General features: G+C 43.0%; 1 pseudogene; it reads left to right on the forward strand.

Annotated features, from left to right (window-relative positions):
- The first annotated feature begins 2434 nt into the window (after positions 1–2434).
- LOC141124368 (U2 spliceosomal RNA) lies at positions 2435–2581 on the forward strand (annotated as a pseudogene).
- The last annotated feature ends 19650 nt before the right edge of the window (positions 2582–22231 follow it).

The raw sequence follows: 22231 nt of genomic DNA on the forward strand, positions 1-22231 counted from the left end.
GTATGTTTATCTCCCCCCCGGGTCGGGGTCAGTGCGCAGAGCTCCGTATGTGTGTGTCAGCCAGAGAGAGATGCCACTTTGCGGCTGCCATGCTCCTGGGAACCAAGACACCCCACGGGCATTCCGGGACTCTGATTCGCCAGGACTATCCTGGGGACGTTGAGCTACGGGTAAATTAGGCTTTTGCGAGGCCCCTTGGATTGCGAGGCCTTAGGCAAAGGCCTAATTCGCCTAATTAGAGAGCCGCCTCTGGTGTCTTGTCACAGACCTCTCTGCTGCCTGTTCCTGTAGAGCAATGGTTCTCAACCCTCTAGTGCCGTGACCCCTTGATAAAATTTCCCAAGTTGTGGGGACCCCTAACAGTAACATTATTATCGTAGCATGGGTTGTCATCATCCAAGGCAAGACAAGTAATTTCCGCCCCTAACCCACTGGCATTTAGTGCTCCCTGAGGCTCTTCCACTCATATAGTATTAAAACCCCTTATGGTACATTTTAGGATGTACCACTCCTTTCTGTTTGTTCTCCTTGATTTCCCTTTTATCTCCCTCTATCCTAATTTCTTGTTTTATTCCCCATTCCTCTCTCTAGCCATCTTTCTTGTTCTTTATCTTATTCTTTCCTCCCTTTTTCATTTGTTCTTCCCCCTCTTTTCCTCTCCCTTCCATGTATTCTCTATTTTTATTCCTTCTCTAACTTCTTGGTGGGGGGAATGGCATGAGTGGCAGTGCTGGCGGGGAGTTGGGATGGGTGGCAGTGCTGTGGGGGGTGGGATGAGTGGCAGTGCTGGGGGGAGTTCTGATCAGCCAACTTAGGTAATCTTGATCAGGGTCATCTGCTGATCTGAGAACTGTAGTGGAGACTTTTAATGGCAAAACTAATCACAGGTAGTGTTACTCACTGTGTCTCCAGCTCTGAGGTGTCTCGTAGCAGTGAAACCTATGCGGAAATCATGAGATAGAGTCTCCTCCAGCCCCTCCCACTTCACATTCCTCACCAGTCAGCTGACCTCTGCCCCCCACCCATGCCGTGAACTGAATGGGCTGCTGCAAAGAGGCTGAGTGGGGAGATGCGGGCTCCAGGGACAGCCCTGCTGGGCGGCTGGGAGAGCGGTGCAGGCTTCAGGAACAGCCCAGGATTTTGTGACCCCTGGCAAATCGTCATTTGACCCCCGAGGGGGTCCCGAACTCCATGTTGAGAACCACTGCTCTAGAATATAGGAAGCCCAGATAATATACCATATGGGCTGAGCATGCTACCCTTAGCTTGGTCCAAGGAGCTCCATGGGTGATCCAAGGCGAGTGTCACACTTACACCTAACGCAGGTGGTCAGACACTAAAGCTAGCTTTAGCTAGGTGTTCTTCACCTATAGCAGCCCCCTTTCTCATAAGGCAAACAGGCTTAATGGTACGTGCACAAACTGAGCAAAGAAAACTGGTACTTGCAGTTGGCAGGGTTCAGAATAGTCAGGGTCAATGTCCGAAGTCATAAGGCTAGAGTTCAGGGAATAGTCGATATCCGATCTAAGGTCGTCACCGAGGTAATCCAATTTAGCAGGGCAGGCAAAAACAGGTAGCTTGATCAGGTATTACACAAGTTATCACAAGCATGAGACTGCAGGTTTGGCTAACTGAAATCAGGTTTGGTCTCCACCCAGAGATTAATCACCTTGCAGGTGTACAGACAGACCAGAAGAATGCCACAGCCAAAACCAGGATGCTGGAATGAGACCAGCAGCTGTCAAAGAACAGGAGTGTTTACACACTCCTGACAGTGAAGCACAAGATCCAAATGCTCCCACTAACTGACTCAAGCACCAAACTCATCACAGGACAAGTGGCACAGTGTTCAGTGGGAATTGGGAGCCAGGATCCTGCACGTGTCAAATCTGGTCACATCATCATCAGGGCACCCCTCCCCTTCCAAATATAATTCTAACATCATGAAACCACAATTATTAATTCAAATTACCACATATACACATTTCCACTACTGTTGGTATAGCAAAGTTAGATGATAAGAAAAAAGTAGGCAATTTCCTTCCTTAATAGTTTTCAAAAAGCATTTTAAACCAGGTCCATATCAAATTACAAAAGTTTGTCTTCTCTTGATAACATCTGAAACATATGTTCATGCACTACCTAATTTATCTAATCATGATGGTGTGATATAGGATTTGCCCAAAATAAAACATTGTATTAACCTGTTTTAGCTGTCAGGGACTTTAAGGAAATAGCTCACAATTTTTTGAAGATTTTTGATTTTGGTCTTTTCATTTACTCTACCTTATTGTTGCCCCCCCAAGACCTACCCACAGATGGCCAAGGGGCAGAAATAAATGATTTGTATGGTCTGCTTACTATCTTAAAATGAGGAATAATCTCTTTAATTTTGGGATATATTATGGAAGTGAGATATGTCGAAGTGAGATATGTCGCTTCTCTGCCTTTTGGCTAAGATCAAGTGTAATATCTGTTCTTATCAGTTTTCGGGAGCAAAACGCCAGTGCCTCTTGTTGAGTGGGGGCGCCAGTTATTAATTCCTGATGTAATAAGGTAGCTACAGTGGGAAAGATCCTTTTCCTCTTGGGTTGATTCTGGCCTGGGGTCATTGAAGGCAGGAATCTCCCCGAGTGCTAATACCTTTCTGGTAGGAATCTGTCTGGAGAGGGACTGGGAGGTGCAAGGTGCTCCTGTTAATGTGCCAACTGGGAGTGGCTTCTCAGGGGTGGCAGAAAAACAACATGACCAGGCCATTTTTTTGCAATACGGCACTGCGTTACTTTAACTGGCATCTGAACAGAAATGCAAAGCTGTATGCAAACAAAAATTTATGTAATTTTTCCCCACAAATAGAGCTTTCTTTTGGTGGCATTTGATCACCACTGCCTTTTTTTTTTTTTTTGCACTATAAACAAAAAAAGTCTGTCAATTTTGAAAAAAAATTCCAATATTTTGTACTTTCTGTCTTTAAACATATCTAATGAAAAAATAAAAAAATATAAAATTTCTTCATAAATTTAAGCCAATATGTATTCTAAAACATATTTTTGGAAAAGAAAATCCCATTAAGCATATATTGATTGGTTTACGCAAAAGTTATAGCGTCTACAAACTATGGGGTATATAGTGGAATTTTCTTTTTTTTTAATACTAGCAATGGCAGTGATCAGTGATTTATAGCGGGACTGCGATATTGCGGTGCACAATCGGACACTGACACTTTTGGGAACCAGTGACACTAATACAGTGCTCAGTGCTAAAAAATATGCACTGTAACTGTACTAATGACACTGGTTGGGAAGGAGTTAAACATCTAGGGCAATCAAAGGGTTAAATGTGTGCCTAACCAGTGTTTGTGTGTATTATTTGTGCTGTTTTATTAAGGGATGTGATGACTTTTTTCCCCTGCTTTACAAGGAAAGAAAATCCATCACTTCCCCCCCCCTGTCAGGACGGAGCTCTGCATTGTTACATATGCAGAGCTCCATCCAGCTTCTCTCTTCGACGATCAGAGGGTGCAAGTGGGCATTCATTGGCTAGCACCCGCTGATTGGCTTCTGCTGTGACAAATCACAGCAAAAGTGGCACGCCGGTGATGCGTATACCCCCCCTACCTCGGAAGTGCAGAATTACGTATATCTGCTATAGGGCAGTCAGAAAATTAAAGGTTAAAAAAATCACAATTTGTTTGAGGGAATTTTTGATTTTGTTGTTTTCATTTACTCTACCTTATTGTTGCTCCCAAGACCTACCTACAGATGGCCAAGGGGCAGAAATTAATGATTTGTATGCCCACTATGTTAAAATAAGTAATCTCCCTATTGTTAATATTGAGTTAATAAAAAAAAAATTACATGCAATTTGTAATAAATGCCTCTCTAAATGTAGGGTTTACCTATACTATAAACCAACATTTTTATGTACACTTGGCCAAGGGAGAGAAAGGAATGATTTGCATAGTTGTCCCAAAATGTAGAATAAACCTCTTATTTTTTAGATTTGTGGTGATGAGAAATGTAGAATGCATCTGTTCTAAGAAGGCTCTCATTACTTCACTATTTAAAATAGATGGTGTCTTCTAATATAGTGGCAGACTTATACATATACATTTAAACACGTTTGGAATTAATGAAATTATGTTAAAGCACAGCATCCAGTCATAGGGGCACTATTCTGACAATAGATATATATCTCTTTTCAAGTATTCAAAATGTTATATTATTGGACAGAATGTATTATTGGTGCAGAACCTACTGGCTGAACCAAATAATGAGTTTTGGTTTGAAATATTTAATTACGCAGTTAAGCTTCCTAAGTCCTGGCAGACCACCCAACATGAACTTGATAAAATATCTGTGGTTGGTTTGACAAATGACAGAGATAGCACAGCCCTAGGCAACTGTAACAGGATACATTACAGCCTCATTACTAAGAAGAAGTTAAATTTAAAAACACTAATTTTCAAAAGTTGTACTAAATATATAAACCTTATATTATGATAACAAAAACACCAAGTGCCGCTTGAAAGCAGACCAAGTCAACTAGCAATTTTATATTTTATGTGAAAAGTAGACAGTGCTGATGCTTTAAATTGTTTCCAAATGGCAAACGTGAGGCTAAGTAGCCTTGCTAGATATAAAATAGCAGTGGTGTATGGATTTCTCAGATGTAGGTCTGGCAATGTGATTAGTTTTGCCAATGCAGCTGCTATTTCACCCAAAACCTCCTATAAAGACAATTTTAATTTATTTCAGTGTGATTTTAAAATAAAAAACATTCTATGTGAATAACACGGTTTTAGGTTTCATTTTTTTAACATGAAACTCCAGTTCTGCTGAAGAAAATCACACCAGGGCCAAGTAAATACATTGTTACAATTTTAATAAATGTTATGGCAGATCTGCTTCTGTGCTGTAGATATTGAAATAGTCCCTTTCAGTGCTCTTCAACAAATCATTTAAACATAAGTGCATAGATGGGAGGGTCTGTCTATGCTATAGATCAGTACCTCGCTGTAAGAAGAAATGATTTAGCCCTTTAGACTCGCAGGACTCTTTGCTCCTATACAGGGCTGCCATCAGAGGGGTACAGCCGGTACACATTTAAGGGGTCCGACCGTCCGAGGGGCCCGGACTACAGGTCATAACCCGGACTATCCTTAACAGGAGGCAGCTCCCGTCAGAGCAGACCGGCTGCCAGGATGCAGGGGAGGGTGGAGAGGTGGGTGGATCCCACGTGTGTGCAGGTCGGGGCCCACTGTCAGACGCTGTGTGGGGTGGGGTGACGTCAGGAGCCAGATCAGAGGGCCCCATGGAGGAGGACATCAGGGGGAGGAGCCCCCTGGAGGAGGAGGTGGTCGGGTGGAGGACTCCCCCCTCTTTTGTGCATGCAAGCTCCGCTCCGGTCAGGTACCAGTGTACGCCGGGCTGTGCAGGGTGGGTGGGGCCAGTTGTGCCAGCAGAGGGCCCCATGGAGGAGGAGGTCAGGGTGAAGAAGCCCCCCTTTTCTTGCAGCTGCCACCGGAGATCCTGGTGGAGATGGGACACAGGCTCAGCTACCCCTCCTGGCACTGCTGGACATGTGAGAGCTGGGAGGACTGGTGCTTCCCTAGGTGTGTGTGACACTCCCACCTGTTCCACTGCACCCCACCTGTCCTGCTGCCCCCCTTACCTGTGACACTACCTCCCACCTGTCCTGCTGACCCCCTACCTGTGACACTGCCTCCCACCTGTCCCGCTGCCCCCCACCTGTGACACTGCCTCTCACCTGCCCCAATGTCCCCCACCTGAGACACTGCCTCTAATCTGTGATGCTGCCCCCTCCCCCACTTTTCCCGTAGCCCCCCACCTGTCCCGCTGGCCCCCTTCCATGACACTTCCCCCTCCTGTCCTGCTCCCCCCCTCCTGTCCCGCTGACCTCCTCTCATGACACTTCCCCCACCTGTCCCACTGCCCCCCTTTCATCCGGCTGCCCTCTCCTGTCACGCGGGTCTTCTCCTGTGACACTCCCCCCTCCTGTCCGACTTCCCCATCCTAACCCACTGCCCTCCACCTGTCCCCCTTCTGTGGTAGGAGGAGATGGGACTGGAGGAGGAGGACATGGGATGGAGGAGATGGGATTGCAGGAGGACGAAGAGGACATGGGATAGAGAACATGGGATGGAGAAGGAGGGTGTGGGATGCCCAGTGGGTGGATTCTATGGAACAGCAAGTGGGCGGGCCCTGGGGAATGTTGGCCCTCAGGCCTGGGGGGTGGGGGGCAGGCCTAAAGCTGTGTAAGGGGCCCCACAATTTCTGGTGGCTGCCCTGCTCCTATATCACTGAAGAGTTTTAACCCTGAACTAGGAATGTCACACAACATGCATCAAGTTTCCTCTAATATGACCTCAAGCACACTTTCTTTACACATTTCTAGAAAAAGCAGTGAGGCAATACAAATTTCAGGGGGTTCTGCCATTTATCTCTATCAAACCTATACTCACACCTATGCACTGGAGCAACAGCAAGCCTGCCAAGAGACGGCCGCACACCAAAATTTACGGACAAGGCAAGGAGGGCATTAATCAGAGAGGCAGCACAGAGACCTAAGGTAACCCTGGAGGACCTGCAGAATTCCACAGCAGAGACTGGGGTATCTGTACATAGGATGACAATAAGCCGTACGCTCCATAGAGTTGGGCTTTATGGCAGAGTGGCCAGAAGAAAGACATTATTTTCAGCAAATAACAAAATGTCAGGTTTTAAGTTTGCGAAAAGGCATGTGGGAGACTCCCAAAATGTATGGAGGAAGGTGCTCTGGCCTGATGAGACTAAAATTTAACTTTTTGGCCATCAAAGAAAACGCTATGTCTGGCGCAAACCAAACACATCACATCACCCAAAGAACACCATCCCCACAGTGAAACATGGTGGTGGCAGCATCATGCTGTGGGAATGTTTTTCAGCAGTCGGGACTGGGAAACTGGTCAGATTTGAGGGAAAGATGGATGATTCTAAATACAGGGATATTCTTGAGCAAAACCTGTACACTCTGTGTGTGATTTGAGGCTAGGACGGAGGTTCACCTTCCAGCAGGACAATGACCCCAAACACACTGCTAAAGCAACACTTGAGTGGTTTAAGGGGAAACATGTAAATGTGTTGGAATGGCCTAGTCAAAGCCCAGACCTCAATCCAATAGAAAATTTGTGGTCAGATTTAAAGATTGCTGTTCACAAGCGCAAACCATCCAACTTGAAGGAGCTGGAGCAGTTTTGCAAGGAGGAATGGACAAAAATCCCAGTGGTAAGATGTTTCAAGCTCATAGAGACTTATCCAAAGCGACTTGGAGCTGTTATAGTCGCAAAAGGTGTTTCTACAAAGTATTGACTTTAGGGGGGGTGAATAGTTATGCACATTGACTTTTTCTGTTATTTTGTCCTATTTGTTATTTGCTTCACAATAAAAAAAAAAATCTTCAAAGTTGTGGGCATGTTCTGTAAATTAAATGATGCAAATCCTCAAACAATCCACGTTAATTCCAGGTTGTAAGGCAACAAAACACGAAAAGTGCCAAGGGAGTGAATACTTTTGCAAGGCACTGTATATATATATATATATATATATATATATATATATATATATATATCTCAGTAGCAAGCTAACACTAATATGTGCTTCACACTTTAATATAGAATAATATAACATAACAGTACTACCCCCATTCACATAAAATAAAAAACATAATACAACATATTAAAAATGTGTTGTGAAAAAACATAAAACACTGCAACTCAACTGTGTAAATCAATCCCATGTGCGAACATAAATGATTATAGTCAACTCTGCTGTCAAAACAATAAATCAACCCCATGTGCCACAGATCTTCCATTCACTCTGTGCAATACCTCCAGTGGTTCACTACACTCCGCCTGCACCGCAAGTGTAGATGTGCTCTCACCTTACATTAATGACCTGTATATTATAGAGGTCATACAAAGCTTTTTTCCCCTTCCAGGGGTCCAGATACTGCTGGCAATGTTCAGCTCCCACCGTAACTCAATGCAAACAAAAAACACACCACATAGTGTACTCCACTTTAAACCACATTTATTTAAAGTGGTAGTAAACTCCTGAATGTTATTTTTACCTACAGGTAAGCTTATAATAAAGCTAAATGAATATCTTCTAAACATGTACCATCTAGGAGATATTCTAGTGAGAAGCAGCCAGTGACATCACTGGCGCATGCACTCTGAAGGAACTGCATGCCTGTGCCGTTCCTTCAGAGCTGTGTGCTGCAGCCGAGACTCCCTCATGCATGCACAGGAGTGACATAATCACGGCACAGCCATTCAAGCAGCCGCAGCCCACGAACCCAGAATGAAGACCAGGTGAAGATGGAAGCCTCTGCAGCAGTGACAGCATGCCGCTGGAGGGCTTTATTTCAAAGTAAATCTTTCATAATGTGGTAATATGTGATGCATACTAGCAGATTATTATTATTATTATACAGGATTTATATAGCGCCAACAGTTTGCACAGCGCTTTACAACATGGGGCAGACAGTACACTTACAATACAAATCAATACAGGAGGGATCAGAGGGCCCTGCTCGTTAGAGCTTACAATCTAGAATATGGCTTTAACTTGCAAGAAGAAAAGTTTACTACCACTTTAAAAGCTCTAAAAACCACACTCACATTAAGTTGTGCACCTATTCCTCAGTGCACTCAGGTAAACCTGAATAAACACAAAGCTTTCTCTGATTGGCTGAGATGGGGAGGTGCCAATCAGCCAATCAGAGGAAGCTTTGTATTTGTTCAGAGAATACAATGTTGCCTATGAATGGCTGAGCGCCACTCAGCCCGACTCAATTTTGTTCCGGGTGTGGAGCAGGATGTTCACATCCCACAGCTGGAGCAAACGCTGTATACTGTATGTAGTACAGGCTACATGCAGTTTATACAGTGAGCCTAGCGGGCACACCTGTTAGTGTAGGAAACTGTTATTTTGGGCCAGCTTGGCCCAAACAAACTATTTAAAGTGACAGTAAAGGTAGAGATCAGATTTAATCACTGCTTTGTACAACAGAAAAAGAGGCAGTATAAAAGTGTAGGGTGCTGCATCTGAGGCCTCATTTTTGGTATAATACCTAAAGAGGTGTGCGAGAACCCATACAAGGTCTTTATACAAAGATAATTTAACGTAGATGAAAACCCTATTGCCCCTTTCACGCAGGGATCTGTCCACCATGGATGACAGGTCTGTGTCCGTTCAGTTTATGCAGAGTGGATAGGGACCGAGCCTGCTCTGCTCTATGGACCAGAGGGGGAAAATGGACTCTGCTGTCTGTGTACACCTGACTGCCCTCTGATTAGATCTGTCTAGTTAAAGTGAACGGACCCCCTTCTGTTTTTTTTTTTTGTTTTTTTTTGAGGGGGGCGTACTGGATCGCATTGGAGGTAGGCGAATAAAAATAGACACAAGTCAGTTTACATCCACCGACCCACAGGGGTGAATGAAACATCCGATCAGGCCTGTCTGAAAAACTGACAGGTGGAGCTGAGCAGACCCTTTGTGTGAAAGGGACCTTATTGAATGACACATAATTTGTTTAATCACTGGGTATATTTACCGTAATTGGAATTTTTTAATGAAATACATACAAAATATTAAAAAGGGATGAATTTGCAAGCATTCTCCAGCATGTAGACACATACTGTACATTTTAATATTTGCATGTCTAAATGTAGAAACAAAATGTATTTTGAAAAATGCACCAAGGATAGAGAATAATTGACCAGTCTGCATATACTATTTGGTGTGTTGTAGAGGATATTTCTCAGGAGAGCGTAATCACATTATGCACAGAATGGCCAAAATCTTTTCTACTGACAATTCAATTACTGGAGATCTACTTCAGATCTGCTAATCAAATTTTGTGTGCTCACTGCTGGTGCCTTTTCATTTTAGCTTTTTTTCCAAAATGGTAAGCAAGGCTGGATGCCTATGAGCAAAGTAGACTATCTCTTGTTTAGTTTTTAGCCACACATTTTTTCCAAAATCAGTACAAATACAGTCATCTTATAAAAGCTTAAAAACATGTTGTCTCAGTAATCTAAGGAAGGCTAAGACCAATAAAATAGGAAACAATTGTGGTATGCCCAGCCTATTTGCACCTTATGGCATACTTACCTCCCAAGGAGCCAACATCGCCATATTCCATCATCATCCTCTCCCAGACTTCATCAAGGTCCAGAGACATCTACCTTGCTTGGCTGGCCCAGGATGACATAACTCTTGCACATCTCATTACTACATCCTGGCACAAGGTGGTACACTTAGCTGCGCATGCATGGCTCAGTGTAAGATTAGAAGAAAATTGCGACAGGCAGAAAAGGAGCTTTTGTTGTAGAGGAGATGCAACACTTTTCCAAAAAACAATCTTAGTTCTTCTTTAGGGCTATGTTCACACCAGCACTACCTTTCATTCTTGACTATCTACTGCAGTGGAGCTGTGGTTTGGTGTCCAGTATTGATATTAGGCGAGCTCCAATGTGTTTTAGGAAAATTGCAGCATGTCTGTATTTTTCTGCAGCCTACTGCAACTCACTAGAAGGCAGCACTGCAGTGTGAACTTGTGCAAGGAAAACAATTTTTCTATGTGCCCTAACAGTGAATGGCATTGATCCAGTTTATTTCATATAGCGCAAATTTGCCAATGCACAAATTAATGGTCGTAAAATGGCTAAACCACGTAAGTTAGCGCAAAAATGGAATTTACTATACCGCTCAGGAAAAGATAGTCACAAAATACGTCACAGATAACAGAGACCGACTAAATCAGTAGTCATGATCGAAACACGGGAATTGCACATGGAAGTCGAAACACGGGAATTTCACATGGAAATAATGTTTAGAGCATGATATGATAGCCTAAATGGTTCTTAAACATGTGGTATATTGTTTAAATATAATCTGCTTTTAACCACATGCCGACCGGGCCATAGCCGAAAGACGGCTACAGCGCGGTCGGCTTATTCTGGGTGGGCGTCCATGGACGTCCTCCCAGAATCCTGCTCTCACGCGCTGATCGCGGCCATTTACCATGTGATCGCACCGTCAACTGATGGAGCGATCACATGTAAACAAACCGGCGTCATGTCATGACCCCGGTTCCTTCCTCCGCCCTCTGTATCGATCGGTACAGAGGGGGAGGAGAGGGTGAGGGATCGGATGGCAGCAGCGCTGTGGGCTGGATGTGTAGTGCCCACAGCGCTGCTCAGTGACAAATACAGTCACATCCATGGATACATCCATCCATGCTCAGCCATCCCTCCATACTCTAATGCCCAGCACTACCCTGCAATACTCTGCACTACCCTGCAATACCCCACAATACTCTGCAATACCCTGCAATACTCTGCAATACCCAGCACTACTCTGCAATACCCCGCAATACTCTGCAATACCCCGCAATACCCCACAATACTCTGCAATACCCCACAATACTCTGCAATACCCAGCACTACCCTGCAATACCCCACAATACTCTGCAATACCCCGCAATACTCTGCACTACCCTGCAATACCCCACAATACTCTGCAATACCCTGCAGTACTCTGCAATACCCCACAATACTCTGCAATACCCCACAATACGCTGCAATACCCCACAATACGCTGCAATACTCTGCAATACCCCGCAATACTCTGCAATACCCCGCAATACTCTGCACTACCCCGCAATACTCCGCAATACTCTGCAATACCCCGCAATACCCTGCAATACCCTGCAATACTCCGCAATACTCTGCAATACCCCGCAATACTCTGCAATACCCAGCACTACTCTGCAATACCCCGCAATACTCTGCAATACCCCGCAATACCCCACAATACCCTGCAATACCCCACAATACTCTGCAATACCCAGCACTACCCTGCAATACCCCGCAATACTCTGCACTACCCTGCAATACCCCACAATACTCTGCAATACCCCACAATACGCTGCAATACCCCACAATATGCTGCAATACTCTGCAATACCCCGCAATACTCTGCAATACTCTGCAATACCCCGCAATACTCTACACTACCCTGCAATACTCCGCAATACTCTGCAATACCCCGCAATACCCTGCAATACTCCGAAATACCCTGCACTACCCTGCAATACTCTGCACTACTCCGCAATACCCAGCCATACCCAGTCATACTCTGCAATACCCAGCCATACTCTGCAATACCCAACCATACTGTGCAATATCCAGCCATACTCTGCCATACTCTGCAATACCCAGTCATACTCGGCGATACCCTGCAATACCCAGCCATACTCAGCCATACCCAGCCATGCGCAGCCATACTCGGCCATACGCAGCCATACTCGGCTATACGTGGCTATACTTGGCTATACTCTGCCATACCCTGCCATGCTCAGCCATACTCGGCTGTACTCGGCCTCTGTATGTGGCCAGGCTGTGGAAGTCTCACACATGTGGTATCGCTGTACTCAGGAGGAGTAGGAGAATCTATTTTGGGGTGTCATTTTTGGTATGTACATGCTATGTGTTAGAAATATTGTATAAATGGACAACTTTGTGTTAAAAAAAATGTGTTTTAACCACTTCCTGCCCGCCGTCATATGACGTCCTTGACTTTGTGCGGGGATATCTTAATGATGCCTGCAGCTACAGACATCATTCAGATATCAGCTTTTTCAGCCGGCGATTCTCTACACCATAAGAACAATCATAGTGGCTGTTCCACTGCTTGATCGTTCTTATGGGAGGCGAGAGGGGACGACCCCCCTTCCCGCCGCCCTCCGGTGCTTCTACCGACTCACCGCTACGATCGAAGCCAGGATCGTTTTTTTTTTTTTTTATTTCAGGCTTCCCAGCCTAGAAGTGAGATCTGGGGTCTTATTGACCCCATATATCACTGTAAAGAGGACCTGTCATGCCATATTCCAATTACAAGGGATGTTTACATTCCTTGTAATAGGAATAAAAGTGATCAAAAAAAAGTGTCAAAATAAAATAAATAAAGTAAAATGAACAATAAAAAGAAAAAAAATTTTTTTAAAGCGCCCCTGTCCGTGTGCTTGCATGCAGAAGCGAATGCACATGTAAGTCCCGCCCACATTTGAAAACGGTGTTCAAACCACACATGTGAAGTATTGCTGCGAATGTTAGAGCTAGAGCAATAATGTTGGCCCTAGACATCCTCTGTAACTCAAAACATGTAACCAGTAAAAAATTTTAAAGCGTCGCCTATGGGGATTTCTAAGTAGCGAAGTTTGGTGCAATTCCACGAGCGTGTGCAATTTTGAAGGGTGACATGTTAGGTATCTATTTACTTGGCATAACTTCATTTTTCACATTATGCAAAAACATTGGGCCAACTTTACTGGTTTGGTTTTTTTAAAGCACAAAACAGTTTTTTTCCCCCCAAAAAAAGCGTTCAAAAAATTGCTGCGCAAATACCGTGCGAGATAAAAAGTTGCAACAACCGCCATTGTATTCTCTAGGGTCTTTGCTAAAAAAATATATATAATTTTTTGGGGTTCTATGTAATTTTCTAGCAAATAAATGATGATTTTTACATGTAGGAGAGAAATGTCAGAATTGGCCTGGGTGCTCCAGAACGCCTGGAGGTGCTCCCTGCATGTTGGGCCTCTGTATGTGGCCACGCTGTGTAAAAGTCTCACACATGTGGTATCGTCATACTCGGGAGTAATTGTAGAATGTGTTTTGGGGTGTAATTTGTGGTATGCATATGCGGTGTGTGAGAAATAACCTGCTAATATGACAATTTTGTGAAAAAAAAAAAGAAAAAAAAATCTTAATTTTGCAAAGAATTGTGGGAAAAAATGACAACTTCAAAAAACTCACCATGCATCTTTCTAAATACCTTGGAATATCTTCTTTCCAAAAAGGGGTCATTTGGGGGGTATTTGTACTTTTCTGGCATGTTAGGGTCTCAAGAATATAGATAGGCCATCAGTAATTCAGGTGTGATCAATTTTCAGATATTGGCACCATAGCTTTTGGACTCTATAACTTTCACAAACACTAAATAATATACACCAATTTGTACTTATTTTTACCAAAGATATGTAGCATCGTAAATTGTGGCCAAAATTTATGAAGAAAAATTACTAATTTGCTAAATTTTATAACAGAAACAAAGAAAATTTAATTTTTTTACTGAATTTTCAGTCTTTTTTCTTTTATAGCGCAAAAAATAAAAAAACCAGCGGTTATTAAATACCACCAAAAGAAAGCTCAATTTGTGTGAAAAAAGGACCAAAATTTCATATGGGTACAGTGTTGCATGACTGAGTAATTGTCATTCAAAATGTGAGAGCACCGAAAGCTGAAAATTGGTCTGGTTAGGAAGGGGGTTTAAATGCCCAGTTGTCAAGTGGTTAAACTGATGAAAAAATTGATGTATAAACAGAAATATCATTGAAAGTCTCAGAAGAGATAAATTCCCCCTCTTTCTACAACTACAGTATGTACCAGCACAAGTGCGCATGCTCAGACATGCAAAATAGTCACAATTTAACTCCCATTCATTTTTTACAGAGCGCTATAGTAAATTTGCGCGTGGCAAAAAAGCGTTTGCGAACGTGAAAATGTGCGTTATATGGCCAAATGCAAGTTTCAACCATTGAATATAATTGTACAATTGTTACTTCCACAAAAAAAAAAAAATTTCATTTTGAGATGAACTGTTTATTTCCCTAAAATAAATCGTCCTTGATGGGTTTTTATGTTGCTTCTTCTTTATATATTTTAAGAATGCTAGTAATGTGTAATGTTTTCATGTTTTGGTAAAATATATTTTTCTCTGTCTCTCTCACTTGTTGCTCTCCATATCACAAAAATCGAATCCGAAATTCCCACAGGTGTCTTTATAAACCACAAACAAAACCATTGCTGATGCAAATTTTAACTGAGTAACACTTTTGTTTGTTGTTTAGTATTTCCAAATGATCATAATTTGATCCCAAAAAATATGATATGTGTACCAACATCAGAAATCAAAATGTAATTCCCAAAATTCAGAGGGTAACATCACTATTCTACACTCACACACCAAGAACCACCAAATATCACAGAATAAATCAAGAAGCATAACTCCTGACTAATGTCATTCCACCACCTGTAGGAATATGTCCAAAGAAATTAATTTATTTAACAACTGTCCCAGTGTTAGGTGATCTCAAACATAAGTTATTTGAGTTGGCAGGTTAGACTTACAACTGCTAATGGTTTAGATGAGAAGGAAGCTGTCATGGTTATGCAATAGAGTTTGTCTGTCAGCTTATCTATCACCATGTGTTCATCTCTAGAGACCAGCCGACTCTCACCTGACTGCTTTTATAATCTCTCCTCTAGCATGGCTCCACCCCAGCTCCTATCAGAGAACTCTGTATTAACCTGTGCACTGCAGGCCAGCCCTGATGATCAACCTCTGTGTGTTTGGTTTCCTGTTTCCTGCTTGCCGCGTGCTCTGCGTTTGTTTCTGTTACCGACCTTGTCGTGTTCTCAACTATTCCTGTCTGCTCATGACCCTGACCTTTTGGCGTGTCCCCGACTATCCCTGTTTGCCTGTGACCCTGAACCTTTGGCGTGTACTCTGTTGTCCTTGTCTGCTTGTGGCCTTGACCTTGGCTTATTCCCTTACTATCCTCCTGTTACCTACTGTGGGCGTGAGCTGGGGACCCTGGGGGTCACGACCTGGAGCCAGTTGCAGCCCAGTCCATCCTCACCACTAGAGGCTCTGGTGAGCACCTGCTGGCTCTTAGACTCCGCGCCCTAGGGAATCTTACGCTCTAACCCCGGAGGGATCCGTGTTGGTGTTCCAGCGGTCCTGCCTTCCTTACCACCCTGACTCCTCCGCAGCAGTCAGCCGTAGGGTCCACTACCTTGCGGTGCATTCCTGATCCCAACAGTGTGCATCTGTCACCTAGCCTCAGGTGACCTGACAGAAGCTTTCTGCTAATTCCAAACATAAATGTGTCTGTGTATGTGAGTCGATTTTGTTTGTGCACTGCCTTTTTGGAATTTGTATTCATTTTGTCTGTTTTTGCTTATGATAATCCTGCAATTTACCTTGTTAGGGGTTTGGGGCGAGGAGTTCTGATCACCAAAAAGGTTTGTCATAATTGTTATTAGCTTGATTTGTATCCCTGCTTTATTAATATGATTTTTAATGTGTGTAATTTTTAGTGTGCTACCTTTGTAGATTGTAAGCTCTTTTGAGCAGGCCCCTTCTAACTAACTATTGCCAAACGCTGGCGCATCATTTCCATGCCTTTTATTTTTTTTTTTGCCCAAGTACATTAATGTACCAAATGTTTATACTAATGTTGAAATAAAAAGTTGATTTTTTTTGCTTTATGTTTGACTTTTGAAGACTATAAATACATATTTTATAAGTGCAAAATATTCATAACCCTTCAAATCTGTATTAAATCTAGTTGCATACAAACGTCCTTGAGTAGAAAGTGTAAAGGGGAGGGGGGGGGATCCCTGCTCCAATGCTGAATTTCAGGGCTCTATTAATTCTTTTAAGGACTAGGTAAACCATGAAATATGTCAAATAAATGTGAATTCTCTCTAAGCACCAAATAGACAAAAAAAAAAATATGTGGGTCCTTTGGGTCTGGCTTAGATTTTAGGAGGAACTCCATGCCGAAATTTTTAAACAAATGGCGTGGGGTCCCCCCCTCCTGAACCGTACCAGGCCACATGCCCTCAACATGGGGGGGTGAGTGCTTTGGGGCAGGGCGGCTGTGCGCCCCCCACCCCACAGCACCTTGTACTCATGTTGATGGGGACAAGGGCCTCTTCCCAACAACCCTGGGCTGTGGTTGTCGGCGTCGGCGGGTGGAGGGGGCTTATCGAAATCTGGAATCCCCTTTTAACAAGGGGGCCCCCAGAGCCCGGCCTCCCTATGTGAATGGGTATCGGGCACATCGTACCCCTACCCATTCACCAAAAAAGTGTCAAAATGTAAAAACCACAAGAGACAGTTTTTGACAATTCTTATACTAAAAAAGAAAAAAAAAGTGTCCCGCAATGTACATCCACTGTCCATCATGCCACCCGACGGACCAGAAAAATAGAAAAGACGAACAAAGCTCCTCCTCGACGGGAGGCCTCCCACCGACTGCTATCTCTTCACTTTGACAGCAGTTATATAGGCAAGGTTGGGGCCACCCAGTGACGTAACCAGATGACCCCGCCCCCTTCCGACGTCATGTGCCGTCATTTGATATTTGATTTGATATTTACAAAGGCATGTTCGTCGGTATTAGCGTGCTTTTCCATTTGTATGCTCACCTAGGTGAAGTCCTAATTGGCTTATTTGGGCATAACTAAATGCAGAGCGATCATTACTTCCCGTTTTTCCTAGTAAATGAACCCCATAGTGTGAATAAGCTGTTAGTGAACCTATTAATTTGCCCTGCATAGGAAAAGCACAGGTTAACTTTAATGGCTAAATTCACCTTTCAGGCAGAATGTCACTTTTCATAATAAACAGAAGCCTTTTCTAATGTATTTTCTGCCCAAGTCTTCCCAATGTGCTTATCTCTCACTTTCCTAGTCCATGACAGCCTTCAATCTGCACCTCTCATTTCAAAATTTCAAAAGATGCATCATAGCCCTTTACTTCCTTTAACATCATTTGACCATGCAGGAAACTTCATATCCCATCATGCACTGCCTTATTGCATCACATAATAGGGTGTGTTTTACCTCTCCGGATCACACCTCCCTCATTACTATATCCCCTCTTTTTTATTTCCGCCCACTTTCCCATTTCCTCATTTATGCAGGCACGTGGGAGGGACACCTAGCTTTCATTGTTCGTGTATTTCACCTTAGGAAGAGCAAAGGGGAGGAGGAGAGTATACACACACTGATTTCATTTTCACTGTAGTCCATCCAGTCCAGACACCACTGTGTGTTTTTAGGCTGATCAAACACTATACAAATTTTTTTTATACAATCTCCTTTAGATCTACTAGAAAGTATTTAGTGTAAGTGTCTGCTTCATTTGGTATATATTGAATTCATTGTTTAGGCTTGTCCTCATACTACATTGATTTGCTAAATCTAAAGGCGATCAGACAGAGATTGTACAATCGGATTGTATCAAGTGTGGCCAGTGTATATGTGTATATATATATTACAGTTTCTGTAATTTTAACACTGGGGGTATTTGTTAACAAATTTCATGTAAACATAGAATAAAATATATGTGTAGTTTGCCCTAGTAAGAAATCACAAACTTAATTTTCTAGGGGCAAAAACACTAGTCTTGGTTAATTTTCCTATTTTACTGAATGAAAGTAAAGTAAATAGAAATAGATTTTTAAGGTGCCCAGACACAACAATAATAAATTAAAAGGTATACTACAAAAGCAAAACAAAACAAGACAAATAGTAAGGGGTGGTTCACACCATGCCCACATAGGAATTGCACAGGAGCATGTGGTTCTGTGCGGTGCAATTTTAACCCATTAATTTTGAATTAGCTAAATTGCACTGCACCAAGTACTGCATGCAGGGGCGTATCATGAAATCAGTGTGCCCGTGTGCAAGATAAAAAGTGGGCCCTTGGCATTGATTTTAAAAAATGTGGTGTGCATAGTGCGCCGTGGCGAAGTGTGGGCTGTTTTGCAGAGTATTGAAATCATGCGCTGGAAGCTTCTTGGATCCAGAGAATACTTTACTTTCATGGAGAAATTGCTGAACATATCTTACAGCATGTCTTTATCATGGAACAGGAAGAAGGAGTATACAAGAACACAGTGAGGAAAGACAAACACTTCCTCTCATTACAATACCATAGAATACAAACTACAACACTGCAGTGCCACCTACTGGTATAGACAGGTATAATGAATATATATAGTTCATAATAAAGAAAGCTACTTTCTTGTTGCTTCTTCCATCACCCCTTCTCAACAGCGTGTGCTTTGTCAAATTATGTTCAGCTTCTTCTGGAAATAACTATGCAGTCATCTCCTCTGACGGGCAGTATTGAATGTCAATAACACCTTGCACTTGATTGTCCCTCAGTAGGTGATACTTGACTTCAATGTGTTTGGTCCTAGGATTGACCCTTTCTGATTGCGTAAGCTTTTTACAACCCTGGTTGTCTTCAAAAATGGGAATTGGTTTTGACATGTCTATTCCAATGTCCCCAAAAAGTTGACAAATCCATATCGCTTCTTGACATGCGTGTGCTGCTGCAATGTACTCTGCTTCAGTTGAAGATAGAGCAACAGTTGCTTGCTTTTGACTAGACCAACTTATGGTTCCTTCCCCATACTGGAAGATGAATCCACTTGTGGATTTACGGTCTGTGCAGTTCCCGGGCCAATCACCATCCACATATCTGACCAGTTTTGGATTGGATATTGCTGGTAACCGGAACTTCATCTGAATTGTTTCTTTGAGGTATTGCATCACTCTTTTATTGTGTTCTGATCACACTGACAGGGAGTTGAAACTTTCCTTCATAGTATGCCCACTGCTGCGGCTATGTATGGTCTTGTCACAGTGACAACATAGAGCAGTTTTCCGATTGCTCTGCGATACGCATCATTGTTGGGTAGCATGTTTTCTGCTTCATTGCTCTTTAGATAGCCTGGTTCCATAGGAGTTTTCACTTCCTTTGCATCTTGCATATGGAATTGTTCCAAGATTTCGGAGATTTCCTGAGATTGGTTGAGATATCTTCTTCTCTTTCTATTTGGATTCCCAGATAGTAGCTAATGTTCCCTAGCTCTTTGATTTCAAAATTTTCTTTCAGCTTGTGGACTATCTAATCGTAATCCCCTTCTTTTTCAAAACATGTCATCAACATAGACAAAGATGTATAGCCATCTGTCTTCTTGATTTCTGGAGTAGCGACAGGGGTCTGCTTTACTTCCTGAGAATCTTCCTGAGAATCTATCTGGTAAGTACTTTGTTCACTTTCTCATTCCACATCCTTGCAGATTGCTTAAGACCGTAGATGTTCTGCTAAAGTTTACACACAAGGATTTCTCCTTGCTCAAACCCTGGTGGTTGCTCCATGTAGAGGTCTTCCTTAATGTCACCATATAGGAAAGCAGTTTTAACGTCTAGGTGTTTGACTTGCATGCTCTTCCCGGCTGCAACGCTAAGAAGTGCTCTGATGGTGGAGTGTTTTATGACGGGAGCGGGTGTTTCATTGTAATCTTCACCAAATTTCTGTGAGTAACCATTGGCAACTAGTCTGGCTTTGTATTTGTGTATATTCCCTTTTGCATCTGACTTTACTTTGAAAGTCCACTTACTTCCGATGATTTTGAGGTTAGGAGGGAGCAGCGTGAGTGTCCAGGTTTTTTTTCCTTGAAGTGACTTTAATTCTTCTTCTGCTGCCTTTCTCCATGGAGTACTTTTCTCTAATAGAGTACTTTTAATAGCTCTTGAGCTTAGTCTGTTCTGTAGGTTGGTTGCAGTCATGACTGCTTCTCCCCAGTACATGTGAGGTAGGTTGGCATCCGACAACATGCACCTGGCCATTTCTATAAGAGTGAGATTTTTCCTTTTTGCTACAATGTTTTGTTCAGGAGTGTATGGTGTGGTTGTCTGGTGTACTATTCCTTGCCTCTTCAGGTATGAGACCACTTCTTTGCTTATGTGTTTTCGCCCATTGTCGGTACATATTATTCCTGGTTTGCATTGGAATTTGTTGCTAGACATGGCAAATTCTCTTATGTTTCATTCTTTTGTTTCATCAGGTAAGAAGCTGTGTACCTGGAATAATCATCAATGAAAATCAGTAGATACTGTATCTGTTCCCGCCTGATGGAGTTTTCATTGGACCGCATACGTCACTGTGTTTGAGCTGCAGGGGGTGGGTAGTTTTCTTTGAGATGCCTGTGGATGGGGAGCACGTGTGGCTTTTGCTTCAATACAGCACTTACATTTCATGAGCACTTTACAAGGCATTATTGTCAAATCTTCTAATAAACCTTTCTTTATAATGTCCTGTATAGCTTCTGGACCTCTGTGCCCCAGCCGCCTGTGCCATAAGTGAATGCATTTGCTGTGTAGGTCATTAGAGACTATATTGGTGTGCTGGTCTGTGGTGATGAGCCTGTATAGGTGATCATCTAGTTTTCCTTTTGCGAGGAACCGCTTATTATTGTGAATTGTGCATTCATCACCCTGGAGTGTAATGCCCCGTACACACGGTCGGACATTGATCGGACATTCCGACAACAAAATCCATGGATTTTTTCCGACAGATGTTGGTTCAAACTTGTCTTGCATACACACGATCACACAAAGTTGTTGGAAAATCCGATCGTTCTGAACACGGTGACGTAAAACACATACGTTGGGACTATAAACGGGGCAGTAGCCAATAGCTTTCGTCTCTTAATTTATTCTGAGCATGCGTGTCACTTAGTCCGTCGGATTTGTGTACACACAATCGGAATTTCCGACAACGGATTTTGTTGTCGGAAAATTTTATAGCAAGCGCTCAAACTTTGTGTGTCGGAAATTCCGATGGAAAATGTGTGATGGAGCCCACACACGGGTGGAATTTCCGACAACAAGGTCCTATCACACATTTTCCGTCGGAAAATCCGACCGTGTGTACAGGGCATTACTGTGAGACAGTTGTTTGCAAGACTTTTCACTGATAGAAGGCTGCCTTCTAGTTCTGGAATATACAGCACTTTCTTTGTGATGATACTGTGGTGACCTTCTTGTGGTGTAATGCAGTTCAGGAAGCCCTGGCCTTTACCTTCTGATGTGATGCTTTTCCCGTTTGCAAGGAAATCATTGTCTTTTGCACTGTATTAATGTTTATGAAAAAGGTCTCATCGCTAGTCATGTGGCTTGTCGCACCTGAGTCTATGCACCAGCTGCGTGGCTTGCCGCTCGGTGTCATTTTAAAGGTGCCATTCCATGATGTGTCTTCAGTTTCCTTTGTGGCTGCTTTGACTCTTTCTTTTGTGGATAGCTCTAGTTTTCTCTGCTCAGTTTTCCAGATAGAACAGTCCTTTTTTTAAAGTAGTTGTAAACTCAGAAAAAAATAACAAAACCTCCAAGACAAAGGCATAATGAGCTAGTATGCATCGCATACTAGCTCATTATGAAATACTTACCTTAGATCGAAGCTGTTGCAGCGGTCCCAGCACACTGCTGTGACTGGTGACATGTCTCCCGGAGTTATTT

The sequence above is a fragment of the Aquarana catesbeiana genome, linkage group LG01 (assembly GCF_042186555.1).
Source record: "Aquarana catesbeiana isolate 2022-GZ linkage group LG01, ASM4218655v1, whole genome shotgun sequence".
NCBI lineage: Eukaryota > Metazoa > Chordata > Amphibia > Anura > Ranidae > Aquarana > Aquarana catesbeiana.